This window comes from Planococcus citri, chromosome 1, assembly GCF_950023065.1.
Source record: "Planococcus citri chromosome 1, ihPlaCitr1.1, whole genome shotgun sequence".
In the NCBI taxonomy this organism is placed as follows: domain Eukaryota; kingdom Metazoa; phylum Arthropoda; class Insecta; order Hemiptera; family Pseudococcidae; genus Planococcus; species Planococcus citri.
In genome coordinates this window covers 58913416-58936318 of record NC_088677.1, presented here as the reverse complement: position 1 = coordinate 58936318, position 22903 = coordinate 58913416, and the positions used below count along the sequence as shown (strand labels likewise).

The window sequence follows — 22903 nt, the reverse complement described above, 5'->3', positions numbered from 1 at the left end:
AGAAGTGGGAAATTTAAAATTAAAATTATTTTAAACCACGAATGCGAATAAATAAACGCGAACAAATTGAACGAGCCCCGTTCGAGTAGCTCGAACGTATACAAAGTTGGCTAATAAATTGCACATTAATGACGATCGTATGTATTACAGATGGTAGTTTAAAGTACGCGAATCCACGACGATGGTCGCGTAATTAAAAGACAACAAACGCAAGCACCGCAGCAGCATCGTATTAAGTACATACAAAACTACTCGTACCTACATAAGCAAAGAGGTAATTTAAAACATTATTAAGTATAGGTACGCGAGCCATAGTCCCATCAACGTCGACGAATGCATCACATTGCCAAGGCTAACAGCATAAGCAGGCCTGCTCAATAGCTCATTGCTTGTGATCTCGTATACCAGGTGTCCCAGCAGTGAGATCAGTAAACTGTGGAATGCTGATAGGAGCCATAAGAAGCTCGAAGATTCTCATTATCTTATGCTTGAGATGAGATAACATCAAATCTGCTCAAGGCAGAAGATTTTTTAAAGTTTTTACTAATTTTTTTCACAGCATGAGGTTTCTTCAGAACTATCCAAATAATTTTCAGATCAAAATTTTGGAGAAAGGGGGAGAGAGGGAGAGAAGATTGAATCAAAGGACCCCAATTTTTCAGAATTGGCACATGCTAGCTCCAAAAACATGTACACTTTTTTCACTCGTCAAAAGCTGCTCGGGCTCCCAAAAACACAATTCTCATCACTGATGTCAAAATTATAGGTCTCAAAAATGCCAGGTCAAATTTAACCAGAAATAATGATATCCGAAATATAACAAACCATTTGATTTTTTCATTAATTTATGCAATTCTTGAACCCTTTTGTAGCCTTTAAAATCTTGCGAGACCATCGTTTTTTCCATGAGATGACAGAAATTCATTTCGTAAATTACTTTCATGAGTTCCCACACTGAGTTACAAAAATTGTGGAAATCGATTAATGACAAGGGAACCTCTACAGTGTGAAATAACCGATTTGATTATACTTTTTTTCAAAGTAATAGGACCCCTAGAATAATCCATCACAAAATTTATAGCAGCCTAATCGCAAATTATGGATTCTACGGTGCCCTAAAGGTCTCAAAATTTGATTTTTCGCTGATTCCGCCAGTAAAAATTAAAAAATGAGCCTAAAATCAGCAAAATAGTAATTTCCAGGATATTCAAGTGCCAAAAAATCACAGGACACTTTTTGAGTTTTAAATATTCAAAAAAAATTTCAAAAGTGGTCGAAAAATGCGATTGAGCAGGTAGACTTATTGTTAGTTTTGAGTATGTGTATCCAAAAAGGGTATTTTTGGATCCCAAAATACGTATTAAAAAGTTGCCCAAAAGTAGTCAAAAAATGCGAATTCAATTCCAGAGTTGTAGCTGCTCAATAACATATTATTTCGACCTTTTTTGGGCAATTTTTCTGACAATTGCTCAAAAATACCTTTTTGAATGCGTAGACTCAAAATCGCCCCCAACTCCTGGAAATAAAACTTGTGGCTAAAAAATAAGATCCCAAAGTTTTAGATGCCCAATCTCATTATACGACCTTTTTTGGGCAAGTTTTTTGACAATTTTAGGCTCAAAAAATACCTTTTCGGAGTCGTAGACTTAAAATCGCCCCTAAACTCCAGGAAATAAATTTTGTGCCTGAAAAAGACGATTCCAAAGTTGTAGCTACCCAATCACATAATTCGACCACTTTTGGAAAATTTTTTGAAAATTTTGGGCCCAAAAAATGACCTTTCGAATGCGCGGACTCAAAATACGCTCAAACTCCAGGAAACCCAACTTGTGACTAGAAAAGACGATTCCCAGAGTTGTAGCTGTCCAATCACATTTTTTGACGATTTTTGGAAAATTTTTGACGATTTTTGGAAAATTTTTGACGATTTTTGGAAAATTTTTGAAAATTTTGGGCCTAAAAAATAGCCTTTTGGATGCAATCGTGGGAAAAATCCAAGAAATAAGACTTATGGCTAAAAAAAGACGATTCCCAAAGTTGTATAGCATGCTCAATCACATTTTAGATCATTTTTGGACAATTTTTCGAAAATTTTGGGCCCTAAAAATACATTATGTGTTCTCTGACTTTTTGCCGTTCAATCTGAAAAAGTCAACTTTGTAACAACATGTCCAAAATTTTTCAATAGTACCTACATCTTTTACAAGTTTTTAAAATTTTGGAACATATTTACTCCTTTCCCCTTAAATGGACTCCTATGAGATAAGAATTATTCACTAAAATTCCTTTTTCCATGTATTTTACAATTATTTAGTGAACAGAACGAAGTCGAAGGAATGAAAAAATGTGCTAAAGAGAATGAATGGCTATTGATTCAAAGCAGTTTTGAAGCATATCAACGCCTCCATCCCTATTCCTGCACCTTCATTTGCCTTGAGACTTCCTCACCTCAAATATGATTGGGGTATTCACTTGAATTTTTTGTCAATAAATTTTTACAATTTCAGGTCACATAAGCACCAGATTTTCAAGTTTCAAAGTCAAAAAAATCACATCTTAAAAATGTTTTTGATTATTTTCTCCATTTGGGGGGGGGCGCGGGCGGGGGATCGGATACGGAAAATCTTAATATTCCAATATGTTACATGTCACCACCATGATCCCCTTTTTTCGTTTCCTAGCTACCAAAAAAATGTCAAAACATCGTATGTCATTGATAGGATCTAATGAAGATAGTGGGGAGGGGACTTATGGTTTAAAAAAAAAATATTTTGGAAATTGAGGTTGAAGATTACTCAGGCCCCTCAAGGCTACATTGGGCCAATTTTTGAATTTTATTGCTCTGAAAGGGGCCTTTTAATTCTTCAGAATTTTCTTTCATTAATTCAGGTTTTAGGGGAAAAAATATATCACTCCATCCCTAAATCCAAATGTGAAAATCCCAATAATTAAGTATGAGAATTTTTTCAACAGAAAAAAATTTCGTTCTGAAAGGTCATTGAATTTATGTGATAAGTATAACTGCTGGGGTATGAATGTTTAGTCGTCTGCAGGCTGTAGAAATTTTGGAAAAATTCTATTTCAAAATAAAAAAGTTTTGCTGCTAAGTTCTCAAAAATTGCAGTTTTTCAAACAAAAAAAAGTAAATAAATACGTACTAAACTCCTGAATTGGTAAATTTTTATTTTTTCAAGTTAATGCCTTCGAGTAACGATTCGTTTGCTATACCGCTACTTCAATATTCCAACTTTGTTAGGCGTTAATGAAATCGATGAAAAAATATTTTCTGTTTTTTTTTGTTTCTTTTTTTTTCTAGTTCGAAAGTTTCCAACTCAAAGAATACGCCGATCCTTTCGATGAAGTTTTTCCACCCCCGGGAAACCTTCACCTTGGAATTATTTCCAATCAAATTCCCATTTATGAAATTTCCATCTGAGATGATCTTCAAAGGGAATGTTTTTTTCGCTTCTCTGCTTTTCAGGCTTTACCTGTATACCTGCCTATGCCTATAAGTTATCGTTTTATACTGAATGTAAAAAGGTTTACGTTTCTCTCCATCAATTTTTCTTCATTAATTCGTGATTCGGTAGATGGCGGAGAGACGACACGGCGGCGTTTCAATTAAAACGGTTAATAAATTATGAAAAGTAGCGTTTACTCGTAGTGTATATCTGTAGGCGAAAATTTACCTAGCTGTTTTCGAGCTTACAACGATAGAGAATTTTGCAACCTTAATGGAAAATGCTCATAATTCCGACGTGTACTGTAAAAGCTACGTCTTCTACAGTACATCTACAGTACCTTAGGTGTGTTTAGAAACGGCTTTATTTACCTGCTAACGTAGACATTCTAAAGCTGTGTTGTAAATTGCCTACCTTCGAATATAATAAGGCATATTTACACACCGCCGCAAAGATCCAAGAACGATGTGACGAGAGAAAATTTTCATGCTACGTGTCGTGCGGTAGGTAGGTTTAGGTACAATTGATATTGATAATTTCAAATTGATTTCTGAGTTACGAGTATAGAAAGAGGCGTGTATCTATTTTTAGTTAGAAATTTCTCCGTTTCGAGACCCCTAACGCGAGCTTTTATTCGACTTCGTTGTGGAAACTCAATTTTACCAAGGGGTATAAAATGGAGATTTCTTGAGGCGTGCGAAATCAGTCGTTATTTTCGTGAGCACTGCGACAATTTTCGCATTCATCAATTTTGAATTTTTCAAAGCGTATTAAAAACTAAAAGTAACTCGACGCGAATAAATTTTTTTTAATAACGATAAGAATTTCGTGAGAATTCTTTACCTTGTTTTCTTTTTTTCTTTCTTTTTCATTTTGAAATTATTTCCGAAGAAGTTTTTCATGGGAAGGTTTTTTTTTTTTTGTTTAAAAGAACAAGATTTTGGTATAATAAATTACAACGTGTTTCGTGAAAATGGCCGAGTTCGAGTTAACTATGTAAATTACGAGTTGCGTACTGCTGAGGTGGTCTTTTCCATTATTCTTTTTGCCATATTTTTGTAGTTTTTTGTACGAAGAGATTTTTATTTTTCAGAGGGTTTTTTGTGCTGATATTTTGTATTATGATCAAACTTGGTTTTTTGCTTTTGATGTGTGAAAGGAGAGTTAGGAGGGGATCTGTTTAGTGTACTTGAATGATTTAGCCGGCTAGGAGAAGTGGCTGGATCAATTTTATAGTATTTTGAACCCTCTAATGAGCCAAAAAAAATTGTGTTGTTTCTACGAGCTTTAAAATCAGGGGTCCTAAAACTCCCCTCCAGAAAATTTTCTCCCCTATTTCTGAAATTGAGTTTACTACAATAGTCGATTTTTTGCCAAAGATGAGATGTATTCGGTAGAGGAATTCGGTTAAAAATATACCCACGTTCGATTATAGGCCGTTAAGTTGCCATATCCAAAGATGGATTATTTACATTGGACTTGGATATTCGCGAAATGCTTATCTCTCTACATTATGCTATGTATTACTTCTTGTTCGATAATAAATACGAGAACTTGGAAGTATCTGTTTGCATAGTCGTTCGTGTACTTCTCTCGTCTCGTCTTCATCCATGTCGTAGAGTATGTGTGCGGTTTTTTTACATATTCGATTGGTGTACCGTTATGTTGTATGGCAGTGGTTCGCAAATCTCTCTTATGTACATCAGCTTCAACTTTATAAGACTGGAGATGGCGCCTGTAGCCAGAATATACGCGAAAGGCAACTAGGACGTGGTTGTTGTATACAATACATTCGCAATTTCGCATAGAAAGAGTTGAATAATAATGTACTTATGGGTTCTTTGGTATTACCGCCATTACAGCACGATAACGAGTAACGACTGTGAAAAATTTTTATTTCTAGTATTATCCGATACACATTACACAGTAAAACTATATATCGATTATGTTTTCGCCGCTTATTTGTTCTTTTCTTTCTGGAAGCCCTTAAATGTATATTCATTTTTATGGGTTTACATTATTTTATTTCTTGCTCGACCGCGTTCACCCTTTATCTCTATATCTTTCTCGTTCATTCGTCATTTTACGTAAACCCAAGTACCTACCTACCTACGTATACGTAAAAGCTCTTGGAAAAAAATCCAAACCGATATGAAAAAGTTTTCTTCATACTTGGGTTAACTTTTATTTACGTGGTAATATTTCAGAAATTATTATTATGCATCTTCGTTGCCTCCGGTCTCGAAAATTTCCTCCATTTTTATCCTCATATTAAGTATAAGTACACAATGATCGAATAAAAAATACACCACTTAAGTGCTCGGGAAAAAAGAGAAAAAAATTTGCGCGCGCAGGATGAAATTTACACATTCGTGTTTATACGTAAATTAGGGGAAAAACATCTGTTCGCAGGTTTTTTACTACTCGTACATTTTTCTTTGTTCGAGAGATATTCAACAGCTTGTTTTTTCCTTCTTCAATATCGTAGTGCTGTACGGTTCGACGAAACGAGCTTTTTTTTCGCACAGATATGGTATGGCAGAAGAGCGTATCGAATATTCGCAATGGTGTTATACGCTTTAGCGTTTTATTCCCACTAGCTATTTCGCACGTTATTAATCGAATCCAAGCTGTACGACAGCGTGCTGTTGGTATGTTTACCAATTGCTCATCATCATCCTCGTCGTCGTGGTATATGGTGTTTGAATTTTTCGCGTTTTAATATTTGCTATCGCCTGCGTATTTACACTTGTACTTTTCGCTTGAGAGGATTTTTTTTCACAGATCCAAGTAGCGTTGATTTTTTCATGATATGAACTACCTACGCTGATATGTGTTTTGTTGGAATTGGGATTTTAGCGTTTTACAAGATTACCATTCAATTATGGGGTGTTGGCTTCGAAGGAAGTGGACAGGGAGAACTGAGAAGAGAAAAATGTAATGAACGAAACGACGTTTGATTGATTACTGAGCAATTTCTAGTCAATTTTGAAATTTTCATTTTCAGTTGAAAAACACTCGAAATTTTTTTTACCTCCGGAAGTGCCCTTGGGAAAAATGGCCCATTTCTAAAAAATAATATTTGAAATTCTACGTCGACCTAGACAATTTCCATCAAAATCCAAGACCATTTTTAGGGTTCTACTGAACGATTTAAAATTTAAAAATCACTTAATTTTGGTTAAATTTGTATTTCGAAAATTTTTTCTAGTGAAATATGTATTTTGCATAGATTGCTAAAACGTAGCAAGAAATCGCATTTCTGAAACTGAGAAAATATTTTAAGAAGCGATGATGCCAGTTTTTCAGACATTTTTGCGATTTTCAAAAAACTTACATTTGACAAGTTTTTGGTCATTTTTCTCGATTTTTCAAAATTTGCGAATAATGGCCAAAAATTGGCATCACTGCAACCCAAAATATTTTCTCAGTTTCAGAAATGATATCTTTCTGTATTTTGGCTCAATCTACGTAAATTAATATTTCAGGAAATCAAATTCAATTTACTCAAAAATAAACGATCTACAAATTTTCAACCGCTTGATAGAATCCTGTAAATGGTTTTGAATTTTGATGGGCAATAGCCTAGGTCGACGTAGAATCTCTAATATCACGTTTCGGAAATGGGTCATTTTTTTCAAAACAGGTTGGGTGGGATCGAGCTAGAGCGAAAAATCCACATTTTTTTTTGAAAATGCCCCTCTTTGACGATTCATATCTCTCTTTCAGGAGCACCTCCGGAGTTGAAAATCTTCTTGAGCGGCTTTTAACTCAAAATAATGGTCTCTGTTGAGTTTGGTCCAAATACTTCAATCAACCATTTTTTTTTTCGATCCACCCTGATACTCTTAATCCATTATAGTACCCGTCTACACGAGCACACGTTCAAAAAATGTTATTATTACAAATATTGTCTATCTCCAAATTCAAAGGGAAAAACTAGATTTAAAATTTTCAAATTTGGGATGCCCTCAATTTTTAAAATTTCAGTTTTGATATCTAACGGATTTTTTTTGTTCAATCACTACTTTTTCACTACTTTTTTTACTACTTCTTTTTTCAACAGAATTTTAAGAAAGCTCTCCACTCGACCTCCTCCCCTTTCAAACAAAAAAAATTGACAAAATAAAATTTTTCACAAGAAAATTTTTGAAAAAATTGAAATTTTCCAATTTATTTAAAAATAAACTTTTTTTTCAATAAGTAATTTCAAGGTTTTTGTTGGACTTTGATTTTTTTTCATTTTTTCACTACCTTTTTGACTAAATTCGCTACCTTTTCACTATACATTCACTATCCATTTTTAAAATCACTACTTTTTCACTACTTTCACCATCTGTTAGATACCCTGCGGCCTGAAGGAACAAAAAAACGCAAAAAAAGAGCTTAAAAAAATAAGATGAAAAAATCTAAAATCCTCAAGAAAACAGCTAAAAAAGAAAAAAAAATGCTGAAGCACAATAAAAGAGCTGAAAAAAGAAAAAAGAGCTAAAAGAGAAGGAAATGAGCTTAAAAAACTGCAATGAAGGGATCTTTAATCAAAAGGAAGGAAGAGAAACATACAAAAGAGAAGTTAAAAACGCAACCATTTTTTTTAAATTAGGAAATTAAAAAAAATTATCTAATATGTACAAATGAATATCAATTTTTTCAGCACACGAAACATGTTTCAGTTTTTTTCTAAATAATCAAAACCAGAAAAATTTTGATTCAAGTTTTTTTTTTTCAATTCGTCTCTGAAATGTACGCCAGGATTTACCCTTGAAGCGTCTTTTCCATGTCTGCGAGAAAAAAGAGCTCGAATTCCCAGAAATTCTGGCATGGGATGTTCCAAACACAGCATCGTTTTTAAACTTGCCGAAAAATAAATAGAATTTTTCATGCTCCTGCAAAAAAGGGCAGAAGAGGAAACGAATCGAGGAAATTTGTTGGAGCAAAGAATAAAGATAACACACTTTTCAGAAAAAAGAAGAGAAGGGTTTATGTTGATCGAGAAATTTTAAATTTTTATTCATTGTTACCACATCCCCCCTCCCAAAAAAGCTCAAAACAATGAAATTTTTACGCCACGATTTGGATACAAATTTGATTTTACTATCACAACTGAAACTTCCCAACAATCTTTTTTCCTTCTGATTGAATAATCAATTATTTCACTCGATCAGTCCTTATAACGTTGATTAATTATTTATTATTTGATGTTTAAATTAAACATTAAAATCATAAAGTGACTCACTTATTCTTACATTTATGTATCATGTAGGAACTTATTCTATTTTGTTATTAGAGACTTCTACCACGAAAATTCAAACTCACCTGAAACAAAAAAAAGAAAACATATATTAGTTAATTTCAATTAATTATGTACCTATTTTATTTTGCAATTTTATACAGAAATTTCATCCTTTTCCCTTAAATACTATCTACTTTTTTATGACGTCAAAAAAATAGGAAAGGGATCAGAAGAAATTCAACGCGAAAAAAATTGCTAAAAATTTGAAAATTCTGATACTGAAATTCAATACTATGTTTTTTCAATATTTTCCAACAAACCTGAAAAAAATCATACCTACTGAAGGATATTAATCCTCCAATCACTTTCGTGAAAATTAATCTACAAATTGTATTTTCATTGGAACGAATCGAAAAATACACGTCAAAATCAAACATAGTAAATGAGAAATTTTTGGTAGAATTTTTCCAAAATCATTACGTCAGGTTGATTTTTCTCATACTTAAATGAGCACATTAGCAACAAGATGTTTTTAAATCCACCTTCTTCTTAATTTTCGAATAATTTTTCAAATCGAAGGAGAACAAAATGTACAGACCTTTCGGTAAAATTTCAACAAATTTTCGATGGTTCGCATGGTTGCTTTAATTTATAAATTTTTCATTTATTAATTTCATTTTCCTTCTGATTTTTTAAGCTCTCAAACCCATCATCGTGGAATTTCACTTCTTGAGGGAACTTCTGATTAGAACTTCTGATTACTGCACTCATCTCAAACCATTCATAAGTTTTTTCACTTCCATCAACCCTCTCCCTGCCAAAAAATGTCAAGCTTCCGCACTAAATTTTCCTCCTCCTCTTCTCATTGTCAGAAAAAGATCATCTGAAAAATAAATACGAGAGATGTCGGCTTCAATTTTCAGCAATCCGATTCATCCCCTCCCTCTCTCCCTCCCTCCTACCATCATTTCAAAATATGGCATCTCATATACTCGTCGCATCAGATACGTTTCATTTTTAATTAAAAACCACGAGGTACCTGAAACCTCCCGGCGACGGTTTAAATTCGATACTCGGTAAAAGTAAAATATAAAGGCCACGCCAGCGACGAATTGCGCTGACACTTTCCTCGTTTGGTAATATCGATAAAAGCTATTCTATCTAATAAATAATTAAACAGATCGAAATTATCTCGAGAGGGCCGGAACCGAGCAGTAAATCTGGACTTTTGCAGTCAAGAGTTTGGACACTTATCGCAAATTTGGTCGTTTTAGCAAAAATATTACATAGCCTGGCAATAAGTAAACGAATAGAGCGACTGTAGAGCAGTAGATAGAGAGATACGTATAAGTGGAATTTGTAGCATCGTAAATTCCACAGTAAATTTACTTTTTCGCAAACACAGACACAGACGGCTTCCTCCTATGCGTATCTGCCTTAGCCTGCGTTTCTGTAACATTACATTACATATCGAGGCCGATATATTACGTTTTTTGTCTCGCTGTTATAGTACATACTACATTGCATAGATAGACATACCACACCACGCAGTAAGTAAAATGGCACACATTTGGAAAACAATTGAAATTATATATTTTCTTTGTTCGCTGACATATTTGGTTTTGAAAACGTACGTTTGTTTAAATCGTGTTCGTCAGAATGTCCCGGGGCGTTAGGGGGAGCAAGAGGATATGATAAGAGTATCTTTGAAAAGTTTTCGGCCAGCGGAATCGTGATTTAAATACGTTTAACAGTTTTACAAGTAGCAATAAATTACTCGGCGAACGGGCCAAGAAAGAAAGCAAAGGAGAAAAAAGGAAAAACAAATCAGCGAGTTGTCGTGTGCGGTCTGTTATTGTTGTTTTCAAGTCTTTTTATTTCTTTTTTCTTTTTTGGTTGACCGCTAATAACGTCGTGGGTGCAAACCCTGCAAAGAGATACCTACACTTTGAAAATTGCGATGTTAAATTTTTCCATCGTAAAAAAAACTCAATTTTCTAGTAAAACTAAGCATTTTGATAAAAAAAAATTGAAAGAAACTCAATCGTATATAATAAAATTTCCTTTAAATAAAATGTGATCAATTTTTTCCTCGTTGCTTTGTTTTAGGAACATTTTAAATTGAATTTAGAAATTCAAGAATCTCAACTGATGGAAGCAAAAAAAGTAGCAAGAAACCACGACGAAAGAAGAGGGGTGAAGGTGGAACCCCATGTGCTCTAAAACCAGAAAAATGAACTTTTTTCATAAATTAAATAAAAAGATGCTCGAATTCGCAGACCACTCTGACCTTTCGATCACCTCTTTCTCTCTCTTTGCTGCCTTCGCACTCTCCTGCTCCTCCCTCTCCATCACTCTAACAAATCCGAGAAATTCGAAGGGGGAAAAATAGAAAATAAAAATCTACATGACGTCATTGTGGTCTTGAATCGCGTTAATTATTATTATACGTGCCTGCAGGTACCGTACTCAGTAGGGAAAAAAATAACTCGTCCTTTCACTAAAATGACAAAGTATCGTCGGGAGGTCTGCGTACGTACGTGAATTTACAATAACATCGTAATGTCTTTCATTAAGCAACAGGGGAAAAAGGGCGACTGAGAAAAAAAAAAGCTTCGCGATATATATCGTCGTGCAATTTGAGATACAAAAGATGGATGGTTAAAAGAAGAATCATTTGGAAAAAACTGCTACCTTTTCGAATTCGAAGCTTTTGAAAACCCGACGAGGAAAACATAGCCAGACGAATTTTCCACTGTATGTAGTGTACATCAAAGCAACGAACTGGTGAAATTTCAATCATCGGCTACTCTTCCCGCTGCGTTACTCCATTACCTACCTTGTCTTTTTGGTAGCCTTTTTCAGTTTTTACCTTGTGCTTGTGTAGTAAGTATCAACTTTCAACTCATTACACCTTTTTCTCTATACGTAGTCTGCATGGACTGAAAGCTTGATTAAATGATGCGAAACGAAGCATTGAAAATATACCACCATCATCATCAACAACATCACTGTATATTGTAACCCTCTCGTCTTACTGTTGCTCGTATTTTGAAAATGAGTAAGTAGAAAAAAACCACATGTTTCTAGCTACCGTATTCGTGTTAAATACGTGAAATTTAAGTTTTCCTGTTAGTTTCATTCATTCTTTGAGGTTTGGTTTCACTAGTTCAAGTTGCATAGAGAAGGGATATGTCGAAAACCTCGCGTGACCTGAGTTAATACGTAGGTAGTTATGTTTGCATAGACGAAGTTTGATAAATTAATCATAAAGACTAGAGAGCCTCACATGAACAAAATTTTAGCGAAGAAAAGGTTTATTAGTTCGAGTCGTTGATCTTAATTTTAAAATTTTAAAAGTTCCGGGAAATTGAACCATCGTGTCCTTAAATTTTCTTCGACCCAAAGTAAAATTAATTTAGAGCTTTTGTTTCTGGTTCAAAATAGAGAAAGAAAAAGCATCGAAAATCAATCAACTTTTTATTCCTTTTCCCATTTCAAAGTGATTCGTAAAGCTTTTTTTTTCATAGATTGAAAAAAATGTGAAACAAAATTGGAGTCCTCGAAGATGCGACTTTTTTGTGGGGTTTTAAACGAGGATGATTTTTGCAGACAATTTAAGCCATTTTTTGCATAGTTAGCGAATAATCTGAAAAGGAAAATGGCAGAAAAAAATATTCCCAAAAATGAGGCTCGTCAGAATTTAAGTTTTGGGACAAAAGCAAGATATGGTCATTTTCGATTTCGGTGCGAAATTTTCCTCAATCTTGATTATTTGTAAATTGTTAAATTTTTTAGAATGAAATAATTTCAGTTTTTTGAAGTCAAAATAAAAATTGTTTTCATTTTTGAGATCAGCGTGAGATTTCAACTCATTCTGATCGGTCACACGAATAAACTTTGTTAAGATGATGAAAATTCGCCAAAGAATTCGTATTTTTGGGGCTAAAAATTACAATTTTGAGACCGAAGTGAAAATCATCGCCATTTTAGATTTCAGTGTGAAATTTTAACTGATTTGTATGATTTTTAAAGATGGTTTTTACCAGAATTGAAAAAAATTACCAAATTTAAAGCTACATATTTTATTTTTGAAGCCAGGAATTTCACTCTCGAGTACAAAGTAAACATCATCGTGATTTTCGAACTCAGCGCAAAATTTTCATCTGAATTCATAAGTCACAAGGATACTTAAGTTTTAAGGAGACCGTAAAAATTTGCCAAAAACTCTATTTTTTAGGACTAAAAATTTCATTTTTGGGGCAAAAGTAAGAATCAGAGCAAGAGGAAAAAATCATCCGCAGAATCAGCCTACATTTCATCCAAATACTTTTCAAACCTTTCATCACATTTCACTTTTTTTGAAATTTTTTCATCCTCTTTCTCTTTTTTCTGTGGCCCATTTCTTAAAATTTTTCAAAAAAATGGAACGTTGAAAATTTTTGAGAAATTGGCTCCTGAAAGGGGGCAAGGGGGTGGAAAAATTTCCAACTTTGGAACCAAGTCGAGACGCTGATTCTTATTCTGAAAATCGTTCAATGCCATAATAATCAGAAATCCATCAACCTCGTCACTGATATTCTTTTGAGAGGAGGAACAAAATATTTTCATTTTTAACCATTATCGAGTTCAAATTAGGGGGAGGTCGAAAACCAATATCACTTATTTTTCTAAGACGATACTGAAGTCCAAAATAAACATGTTCAAAAATGTAGACAAAAAAATATAATGATGACTAAAATTGTTAAACACAAGTCTGCTAATCTAGGCACTCGTAAGAATATTCTAACATGAAGATTAAAAATACTGATTGTAAAAGAATAATGAAAATTCCAGTAAAAATCCAAAAATAAAAATAAAAATCATAATAAAATATACACAACACAAAAAAAAATCACCAAGTCATTAAAAATAAAATTACCGGTATAAAATAAATATTCATCGGGATTTTTAAAAAAAACGTAAGAACAAAAAGGCATATTTACAAAAAAAAATCACAGAAAAAACGAAAAATCATAATAAGGAATAAAATGACTTAAATACTGATTAATATTCGTAAATCGAAAATAAAAATGACAATAAAGGCACTTGATAAAAATAGTATAAAAGTAGTGAAAATGAAAAATATTGACAAAAAAATAATATCTAAGATGATATTAATCGTACATAAAATCAATTTTAAAAATTTGGCTAAAAATAAAATTAAAATATTGGAAAAAAATCGCTCAAGTTGACGAAAACAAATCGCACAAAAAATATCCTACGCAATCGAATAAAAATAAATTTTACCAGAAGAAAATTCAGTCAATCGTCAAGCAAACATGGTTGTGATCGAATAAGGCGAGGGCTCTTTCGAATACCACTTCTGGAAACATTCGAGCTGATGCATGGCATGAAGATTATTAAAATAACCACAATGGTTTGCAGAGGACATAAATTTACCATTGCTGTCGAGATATTTCTTTGACATCAGCTTACGAATTTTTTTGGGCGAAATAGACATTTTGAACTGGATAATTTTGGCAGCTTTATCGCCAAAGATCCAATTCAGGAATCTGTCTACAACTTTGATGTCACGAAGTTGCGGATAAAAACTGCCACGCACAATATACATCTTGAATTTTCTAAGAAAATTTCTTTTAATTCCTAACGCACGTTTCGGGTGGATGAATTCATCGACTAAGTTCATAATCACGATTAATTTGCTGGAGTCTACGAAAATATTTGGAAAAATCTGCATCTTTGATAGAGCTAAGACCAAGTTGTATTTGTAATCCGAAGCTAGATCAGGTTGAGGAAAGGCTTGATCGATGAATTGGGCCAAACGTTGATATTCTATCAAATGTTTGTAACGAAAACAGTATTTGGAACTAGATGGGCGATCAGTACCGTCTCCGGTGCTGTCAGCTAAACATATCTGAAGAATTTTTTGCTTCAATTTGATCGTTCCATTTTCGTCGATCAACAGATACTCTAAAAAGAAATCCAATCCTTCAAAATCACTGTTGACGAATAAATCGCAGCATTTTTCACCGGTGATTGAGCAATTCTGACGAATGGTTTTTTTAAAGGTCAGAATTTGATTTTTTTCGAAACACGAGCTCATTAGTTGGCTTAAATCTTTCGGCGAATAGGCACGGATCAGGTAGGTAGCTGAATTCCTCAGAAACTCTAGTCTCTTCTCATTATCCACCGATGTCAATAGTGTCTTGAGGAATCCTTTCAATGCGATTGCATCTTCATTTCCGAGGAATTTATCCAAAGTAGCCATTTTAAAATGATCCGGAGCGCTGCTCCACATATTCTTATGAATGCAAAGATCGAAACTATCGCAGCATTTTCTACTCGTATCAGCTAGATTCCAGCTTAAAATATCCGTGAACTGATCACTGTCCAATAGATCGATTACATGCATCCAGACTTGCATCACCGAATCATATTCGCCCCAGTACGTTAATAAATTTATCATAAATTCGACGCCATTTTCTTTCACCAACTCGATCCATTGCTGTTCGGATAAATTGGCTAAAACGTATCTGTATGGGAAAGGTCGATTTCGCGCTATTGGGTACAAAATTTCCATCACTTGCCATTTGGAGCTAAGTAGATTCCAAAAATATTTGTACGCAGATTGATTATGGATCGGTATCGATTTGATTAGCGTGAAGATACGAACGTCGTTGGATATTTTACGATTTCGCGATGAGAATTTTAGCCAATACTGAATGAGGTTTTCTTCGAACGTAGCTCTCGAAGTACTCGTGATCTTCGAATTAGACCATTCTGGTTTTTTAAATAGCTCGATTTGTTCTTCGAAACAATACATGCAAGCAACGATGAAAAGCTGACTTTGATCAAATTTACTGATACCACTTTCGAACATATTTTTAGCCGTTTGTTCGTAATTTATAGTAAAATTTCCATACCTCCACGCGATATCATTCAAATTTGTGAAAAATACAAAAGGCTTACAAAACGAATTCGTTACTTTAAAATTACCGTACTGATTTAAATTAATCCAACGAACTATTTCTTCTTTAATTAATTTTATAAATTCTGCAGTCTGTATTTGAAATGTCACCGGTAGTGGTAATGTCCATAATATGAAATTTATATCATCGCGCTTGTAATTGAATAACGCCTCCAGATCGACTGATGTAACGTTGGATTTATAATACTCAGATGCACCATAACGTTGCCACAAGTGCAACGCGAACTTCCACGCAGATATTTGTTGTAAAGATGGCGGATTTGATAAGAAAACGAGTTCGTTTTGCTGAGTCTCACGTCTTGAGCACATTTTTAATCGAATTATCAACGCGAATTTATAACACTTGGTAAAAAATTTACCGACACAGGTAAGTAAGAGATTTTTTAAAAATACAACGATAATCTCTAAAGTTTTTATTCAACTTTACACATTACGTTCGTAAAATTTTACACCTCGAAATACTCGAAAATTGTATCACACGACAGTAAAATCTAGTAAATAATTATCCACGAGTTATTCGATGTTCAAATTAACTATACGAAGCACAAGGATCAAAACTTATACGAGGAGATCCTCACAGTAGAAAAACTGAATAGCAAATGAACCAGTTGCACTGTGCCAGATTAAAATGAATATTCCAGTATCAGTAGCGACCTTTAGTACAAAGATTGTTGTTTACAAATAGATAATGCAGCTTTTATTTTGAACATTTTTACACAGGATGCAAATGTCCAAGGTAATGACGCGACAGCGACCGCCGCCACGCCGTCTCCATCCAAAAGAAAGAACATTTTGTTTACCTCTTTACATTAATCTTTAGCCAGTGCGAAGGCGAATAAATCTTCTATTCACTAATTACTCAAGTCGAGACGTAAGTGTATTCGAAATCGCCACCCTTTTGTTAAAAACAAGGAAAAAAGCGGAACAATAAAGGTAGGATTGTGGTTGAGAATATGATAACAACAACAATTCCAGGAACTGCGAAACTGAAATGTGCCAAAATGGAGATCTGAGAGACTTGAAGAATTCGGAGACAGTTAGTATGAATGAATCAATAAAACGGGTAAATGAAACGCTAAATGAATATTTCGAATTGGAATAGTTTACAAAAGATTTTTCAGAGAATATAATACAAATAGTTCAGTAAAAATTAAGACTTCCGGATGCCAAGATAGGGTAAAGCGATTCTTCGTAGATTTGGTCAGTCTAGACTGCAATTCTGAAGAACTTACTAGAAATTTTCATCATCAGGTGTAATAGTGTTTCTTGAGACGAAAAAAAAAACGAGTACTCGAAAAATTTCAGTTCCACTTTTTTGAAAACAACTTTTGACCCCATTTGAATACATTTCATCGGTGATGCAGTTTTTCGTTTCGTCAAATCTTTTTTCACAAAGAACACCCTTACATAACATTTTTTTTCTGTCCTTTGCAAGTCCATTGCAAACCCCCTTCAAAATTTAGTAAACGTAACAATGTGCCTTGATTTTGACAAAATTACTGAAAAAGTTCATTTATAAGCAGGGGTTGGAATGCCTCAAAACAGTATTTTCTTTCTCGACAGCTCACAAGAAAAAATGTTTCGTATTGCGATAAAATTGGAATAAAACAGGGTGAAATGTTGAGTGGAGAGGGGTTTCAATTTGAGAAAAAAATGGTTCAAAATTTTTAAATTCAGAAACAATTTTAGTAAAAAAAAACTTGAATTTTTGGAAATTTAGAAAAATTAAAAATTTTAATATTTTTGAATTTGGACTGGATCAACGAAAATTCGTTGAAATATCATTATGGAATTTGAAAGAGAGAACGGGATTCAATGGATTCGGAGTGTGGGTACTTTATTTTGTATACCTAGTTGTTAAAAAAAAAAAATGCAATTTATGGAAAAATTCACCATTTTTGCGTTCAAATTCTTCTAAATGCCCCCTTAGCAAAAAAAACCATCCTCGGTGCCTCAAATAATGTTAGATCCCTCCTCTTGCATGGATCCCCCAAAAGAAAAAAAATATAAAAAATTAGAGTCGGTAACAAATTTTTGAAAATTGTTCATTTCTGGCCAAATTCCTTTCAATTATACTTCCTTCTCAAAAAAAAATTCCTTCACCCCTTCTCCCCCAAAAATATTGTCCTCCTTATACAAACACCCCCAAGATATAAATAATAACAAATTAAGTTGGAATTTAAAATAAAAATGGGTCAGTTTCTGTGTAAGAATTATTCTTTCAAATGATCTTTCTTTTTGAAAAAAAAACAAAAAACAAAAAACATTGGTCTTCCAAGTAATTACAAAGGAAGTATCTCAGCCGGTACAATAAATACCACCAGCCAAAATTTGATTAGTTGAAATTTATTTTACGAATTTTTGGTGGATTTGAAAACTTTTTCGATTTGGGCTAAAAATAGAAAAAATCAAAATTTTATCAAATTCACCCAGAAAGCTGAAATTTGGTTTATACCCTGTTTTCGGCCTCCCGAATAGATTGGTGTTGGTTTCGAACCATTCTGGAGCCTCCAGTGGATTTTTGAATTCTCCAGTTTTCGAAAAAATGCTGTAAATAGGGTGAAATGAAAATGAAATTTAGCACCTATTAACTCGGATTTACTATTATTGCAAACCTTTCGATCAATTTATGCACAATTGCACACACTATCGAAATCTCCAGTTTTTTTGTTCACACGTTCGCAAACGATGATTTTTAAATTTTTTTTCAAAATAAGCTTTGGAGAAAACGTTGGATTTGAATCAGCACAAAAAGATAATGATAATACAGTACATCTGAGTTAATAGAAGCTGAATTTTATTTTCGCCCTATTTATACCTATTGCGTTTTCCCAAAAACTAGAAAATCCAAAAATCTTCTGGAGGCTCCAGAGCGGTTCGAAACCATAACCAATCGTCTTGGGAGGTCGAAAATATGGTACAAGCCAAATTTCAGGTTTCCCGGTCAATTCGATGAAATTTTGATTTTTTTCTATTTTTGGCCCAAATTAAAGTTTTTAAAAATTCGCCAAAAATTTAAAAATGAATTTCAGCACCTGAAATTTTGGCTGGTGGTGTATTTTGGGGTCTCTTTCGATTTTCCTTTGTTACGTTCAACATTTTTTGTGCCAGTTGAGATACTTCCCTAGTAAAATATTTTTAAAATGGCTGATTTGGCATGGAATGACCCAGAAGAAGCAGGTTGTGATTTTTTGCGAATTATTTCAGTTCTGTCTTTTTTTCTTCTGCATCATTTCATCAACCTAGTGGGAGATTATTCATCGAAAAAATTTCGAAACTCACGATAGAAATTTTGAATAATCGATCATTTTTGCATTAGGTAAATCATCCAATATCCAACAGCACTAACATCATTGTGCCATTCAGATTAATTCGTATCCTACAAATTGATTTTTCGTACTAGTGACCCTTTTCTCGGGACCGGGTGCGATTTACACGAACCATCCTATTACATATTATTATTCCGAGATTTTTATCTGCTTTATCGCCTCTCCGTTATTTTACCATCGGCTTCGGCTGGTTCATTAATTTTCACGAACACGACATCGACATCAACATCAACATCGACACGCCGGCCGTGGTACTCCATTCTATTATTGTTAGTGCTGCGTACAGCTTGATGAAGATTTCCACGTAGGATGCGATGCGGGCGGAATCGTGGTAATGTTTCACTTCGTTCCTCTCTTCGGGCCCCCCTTGTAAGTTGAAGTGGCGAAGAAAATTCACCGCCCAAGAACTCGGGTCAGCTGTGAGATGATTGCTGGCCGTTGAACACGCGAAGCCGTCAATAAAAAAATCAATCAACTCGTCGATATTGTAATATACTTGCAAGTTGGAAGGCAGAAGCGCGCTATCGTGCTACCTTGATAATGGCCTAGATAATATCGCACTTTTTATACGCGATCTTTAAAGAATGCCTTGTCCTTATCGCAGCCCAAATAATTTTTTTTTCAGATTTGGGGGAAGGGGACGATGACGGGGTAAAACTGGACTTGGAGGATTGACTGGTATGTACGAGTATATGGAGTTATAAATGCTGATTTTATTCTTATGGTCGTCCAGTGTCGACGTTCCGTTGAATAATTTCCAAGTTTTGTAATCGCATCGCTGTGAGAGAGAAAGACGAAAAGAGAGAATGTGAAAAATTTGACGCCCTGTGCTCCCACTGCAGGGTAACTGGTAGTAAATACGACCGTGTCACGCAAACGACCGATAATTTTTCACAAAAATCTCAACGACGACGACGACGACATGAATCACACAAACACAACACAAACACGTAGTTGGTGTACTATAGAAAATAACTGCATGTATGTCAAGGCTTATACTTATAGACGACGAAAAAATTATACATATATGTAGATATGCATGGTACGTATGTAATAAGTGTACTTGACTTGACTTGTGGCACATCGTAGTACAGCCAAACATAGGTACGAGGAGGTATTACCTGAAATAAAAGCGACAACGGTGTAAAATAATCAACGAACCAGTTCACCACCGTTATGTGGAAGTAGCTGCGTAATTATGTAGTTGTTGATTTTTAATCATAGAGGAGCTTTAGACTTGATTTGATTCTTATTCTTTTTTAAGGCTGGCCAGTTGAGTTTTGATTTTTTTTTCAAAAAAGCTTCGCTCCTGATCTATGTAAAAAGCAACTTTTTTCGTTTATTTTCAGAAAGGAGCAAAAAAACAATGTCTTGGATTTCGATGAAAATTGGCGATGAGGTTTATTTTGAGTGAGAGATCACAGAAAAATATTGAGCCTGTTTGCAATAAAAAAACTAAGCCAAGAGTCCTCAAAGTAGGGTAATTTTTTGAAACTTTTGGGGTGATGCCACCTATGCAGCACTCTTACAAGCGAAGTATCACAACTGGCACAAAAAAAATCGAAAGAGACCCCAAAATACACCACCAGGCAAAACTTCATTGTGCTGGAACACATTTTTCGATTATTGCACGACGAATTTTTAGACATTCCATCAAATTTGGGCCAAAAGCCAAAATGCCAAAAATGAGGAAAAAACAAAATTTACCAAATTGATCTGGAAAGCTTAAATTTGGTTTATATTCTATTTTCGACCTCCTGAGTCGATTAGCTACGGTTTTGAACGGTTCTGGAGCCTCCAGCGGATTTGGGGTTTCTCCAGTTTTCGAAAAATCGCTGTAAATATGAATTCAAAATCCGCTGAAGGCCCTAAATTTCAAATTTCAATTGGGGGGGGGGGGGGGGGTTAAGTCAAAAGTGTTAGATTTTCAAAGAGATAGAATTTATAAAAAATGAAGAACAGAAGATGATGTGGCATTTTCAAGCTAAAGTGAAAAATGTTCAAGTCTGTTTTTTTTTTTTTTTTTTTGATAGAATAACTCTCCGACAACTTTTTAAATAAAAATTATAAAAAAATACGTTTCCCAAAATTTAGCAAAAATTTATAAACGATGTCTTTACTGGACATCCGCTCGTTTACTTTGAATACTGCGACACCAGCAACAATTTCCAGCTCTTAATTGAGCAACATTCCATATTTTTCGAAACCATTTCCCGGGCAAAAAAGTGCAGGTGAACGACGAATTTTCCAAACTGACCCTTCTTTCGAGCTTTTTTCTTCTGCGCGAAAAAATTATTAAAAAATTCTTTACATCATTGTCCGTTTTCATTAAAAGTTGCCAGTTTTCTAACATCTCGTAGCAGCTCTTTGAAAAAAATTTTCTCATTAAATCCGCATCTCGTACCTATTTTTTCTGCAATAAAAATCTTTTTCATTTAATATGTAGTTCGAGCGTGGAAAAAAATCTCAGGAAAACAATTACGAGTTATTAAAAGGAAAAAATGTAACACAAATTAAATTTCCAGCTCGCAATTACAAAACTTAATAAAAACACGAACACGAAAATGAAAGACAACAAAAAAAAAAAAAAGGTTAAAAAGGTATGCGATCTCAGAAGAGAAGAAGAAAAAAATTGGAAAATTCAATTCCCTGTTCAACTGTCATCGTCAAGGTTTATTCAGATTAAATTTTCGAATTCGATAACGACGATAACGCTTTTATTTCACAATGAAACGTCTTGATTGTTTCACAGAGCGCAAAAAACAAGGGGAAAAAATGTCAAACGCCAAAATTAGACCAACTTGTAAAGTTAACAGAGAAAAATCTTTTGAAATTAAATTCGATTCGAACAAACGAATTCGATTTAATAGGTATTAGGCAGATATAGGCGAACAGGTAAAGCGTTTAATTTATACGAGAATTCCTCTCTTCTTACGAGTACACGATTTCGGAGCTGTTATCTACGATATAGTTTGAAACGCATTCCATTAGGCACGTGGAAATTTCAAAATTCCACAATCCCTAGGTACGTGTGGTAGGTATTTCAGCAAAGTATTTCTATCTTCTCTTACCTGTAACAAAGAAAACACAAAAAAAAAGTCCGTTAGTAAAATCTATAATATTTAATTCGATACTAATTTGTACCAAGAAGCAAGTATCTGGTAGAGGATATCGATATTGGGCAAAAAAAAACCATAGAGTAAATCTATCATAGACATTACTGCCAAGAGGAACCACTGCCTCAAGGTTCACAATGGCACGCAAACATAATGTTCCATTCGGCTGATCATGGTTGGCTGGATAGATACCTACGTAATTTACCACGGCAACGTAGATTTTGTCATTGTTACGAAGTACAGCACGAATCTCTCGCATAGTATAACATAGCGTAATACACCATCGATAATTCCGCGTGACGAAAAACCACCGGCATCATCGCCAGAAACAAAATATCTGTACGCAAATACACTCGGAAGGTTCGGAAAATTCCCCCTCAGGACCTCTTCCTCTGATCAAAAAAATGTAGAAGAAAAATCACACCGAATCGTTGAAGCAAATCTGCGCTGGGTAGGTTCGATAAAGCTAATAAATTATACCTTCCTGAAAAGTAATTTTGTATAGAGTCGAATAATCTATACTTTGAGCTCTTGAATGAGCTTTGAAAAATTATAAAACGCTTTTAAAATAATTCCGATACGTTTACCCCCTCCTTCTATCTTTCTTTTACCCCTGATAAATTTAATTTTTCCTCTACACACGAATAAGTTTTATGGTCGTTTAAAAAAGAGAAGGACAAGGCAGGAGCTGCAGGAAACTATCCTGGTATCATTTCCAAAATATCTTCGCGGCCTTGCTGACCCAGTTACAAGGACAGGAAGCTTTAAAGGAA

The 22903-nt window shown here is 34.2% G+C and overlaps 1 protein-coding gene across 2 annotated transcripts in view; it reads right to left on the bottom strand.

Annotated features, from left to right (window-relative positions):
- The window catches only part of LOC135833124 (myb-like protein AA), a 342443-nt gene that overhangs the window by 138126 nt on the left and 181414 nt on the right, over nucleotides 1-22903 (bottom strand). The window lies entirely within an intron of this gene.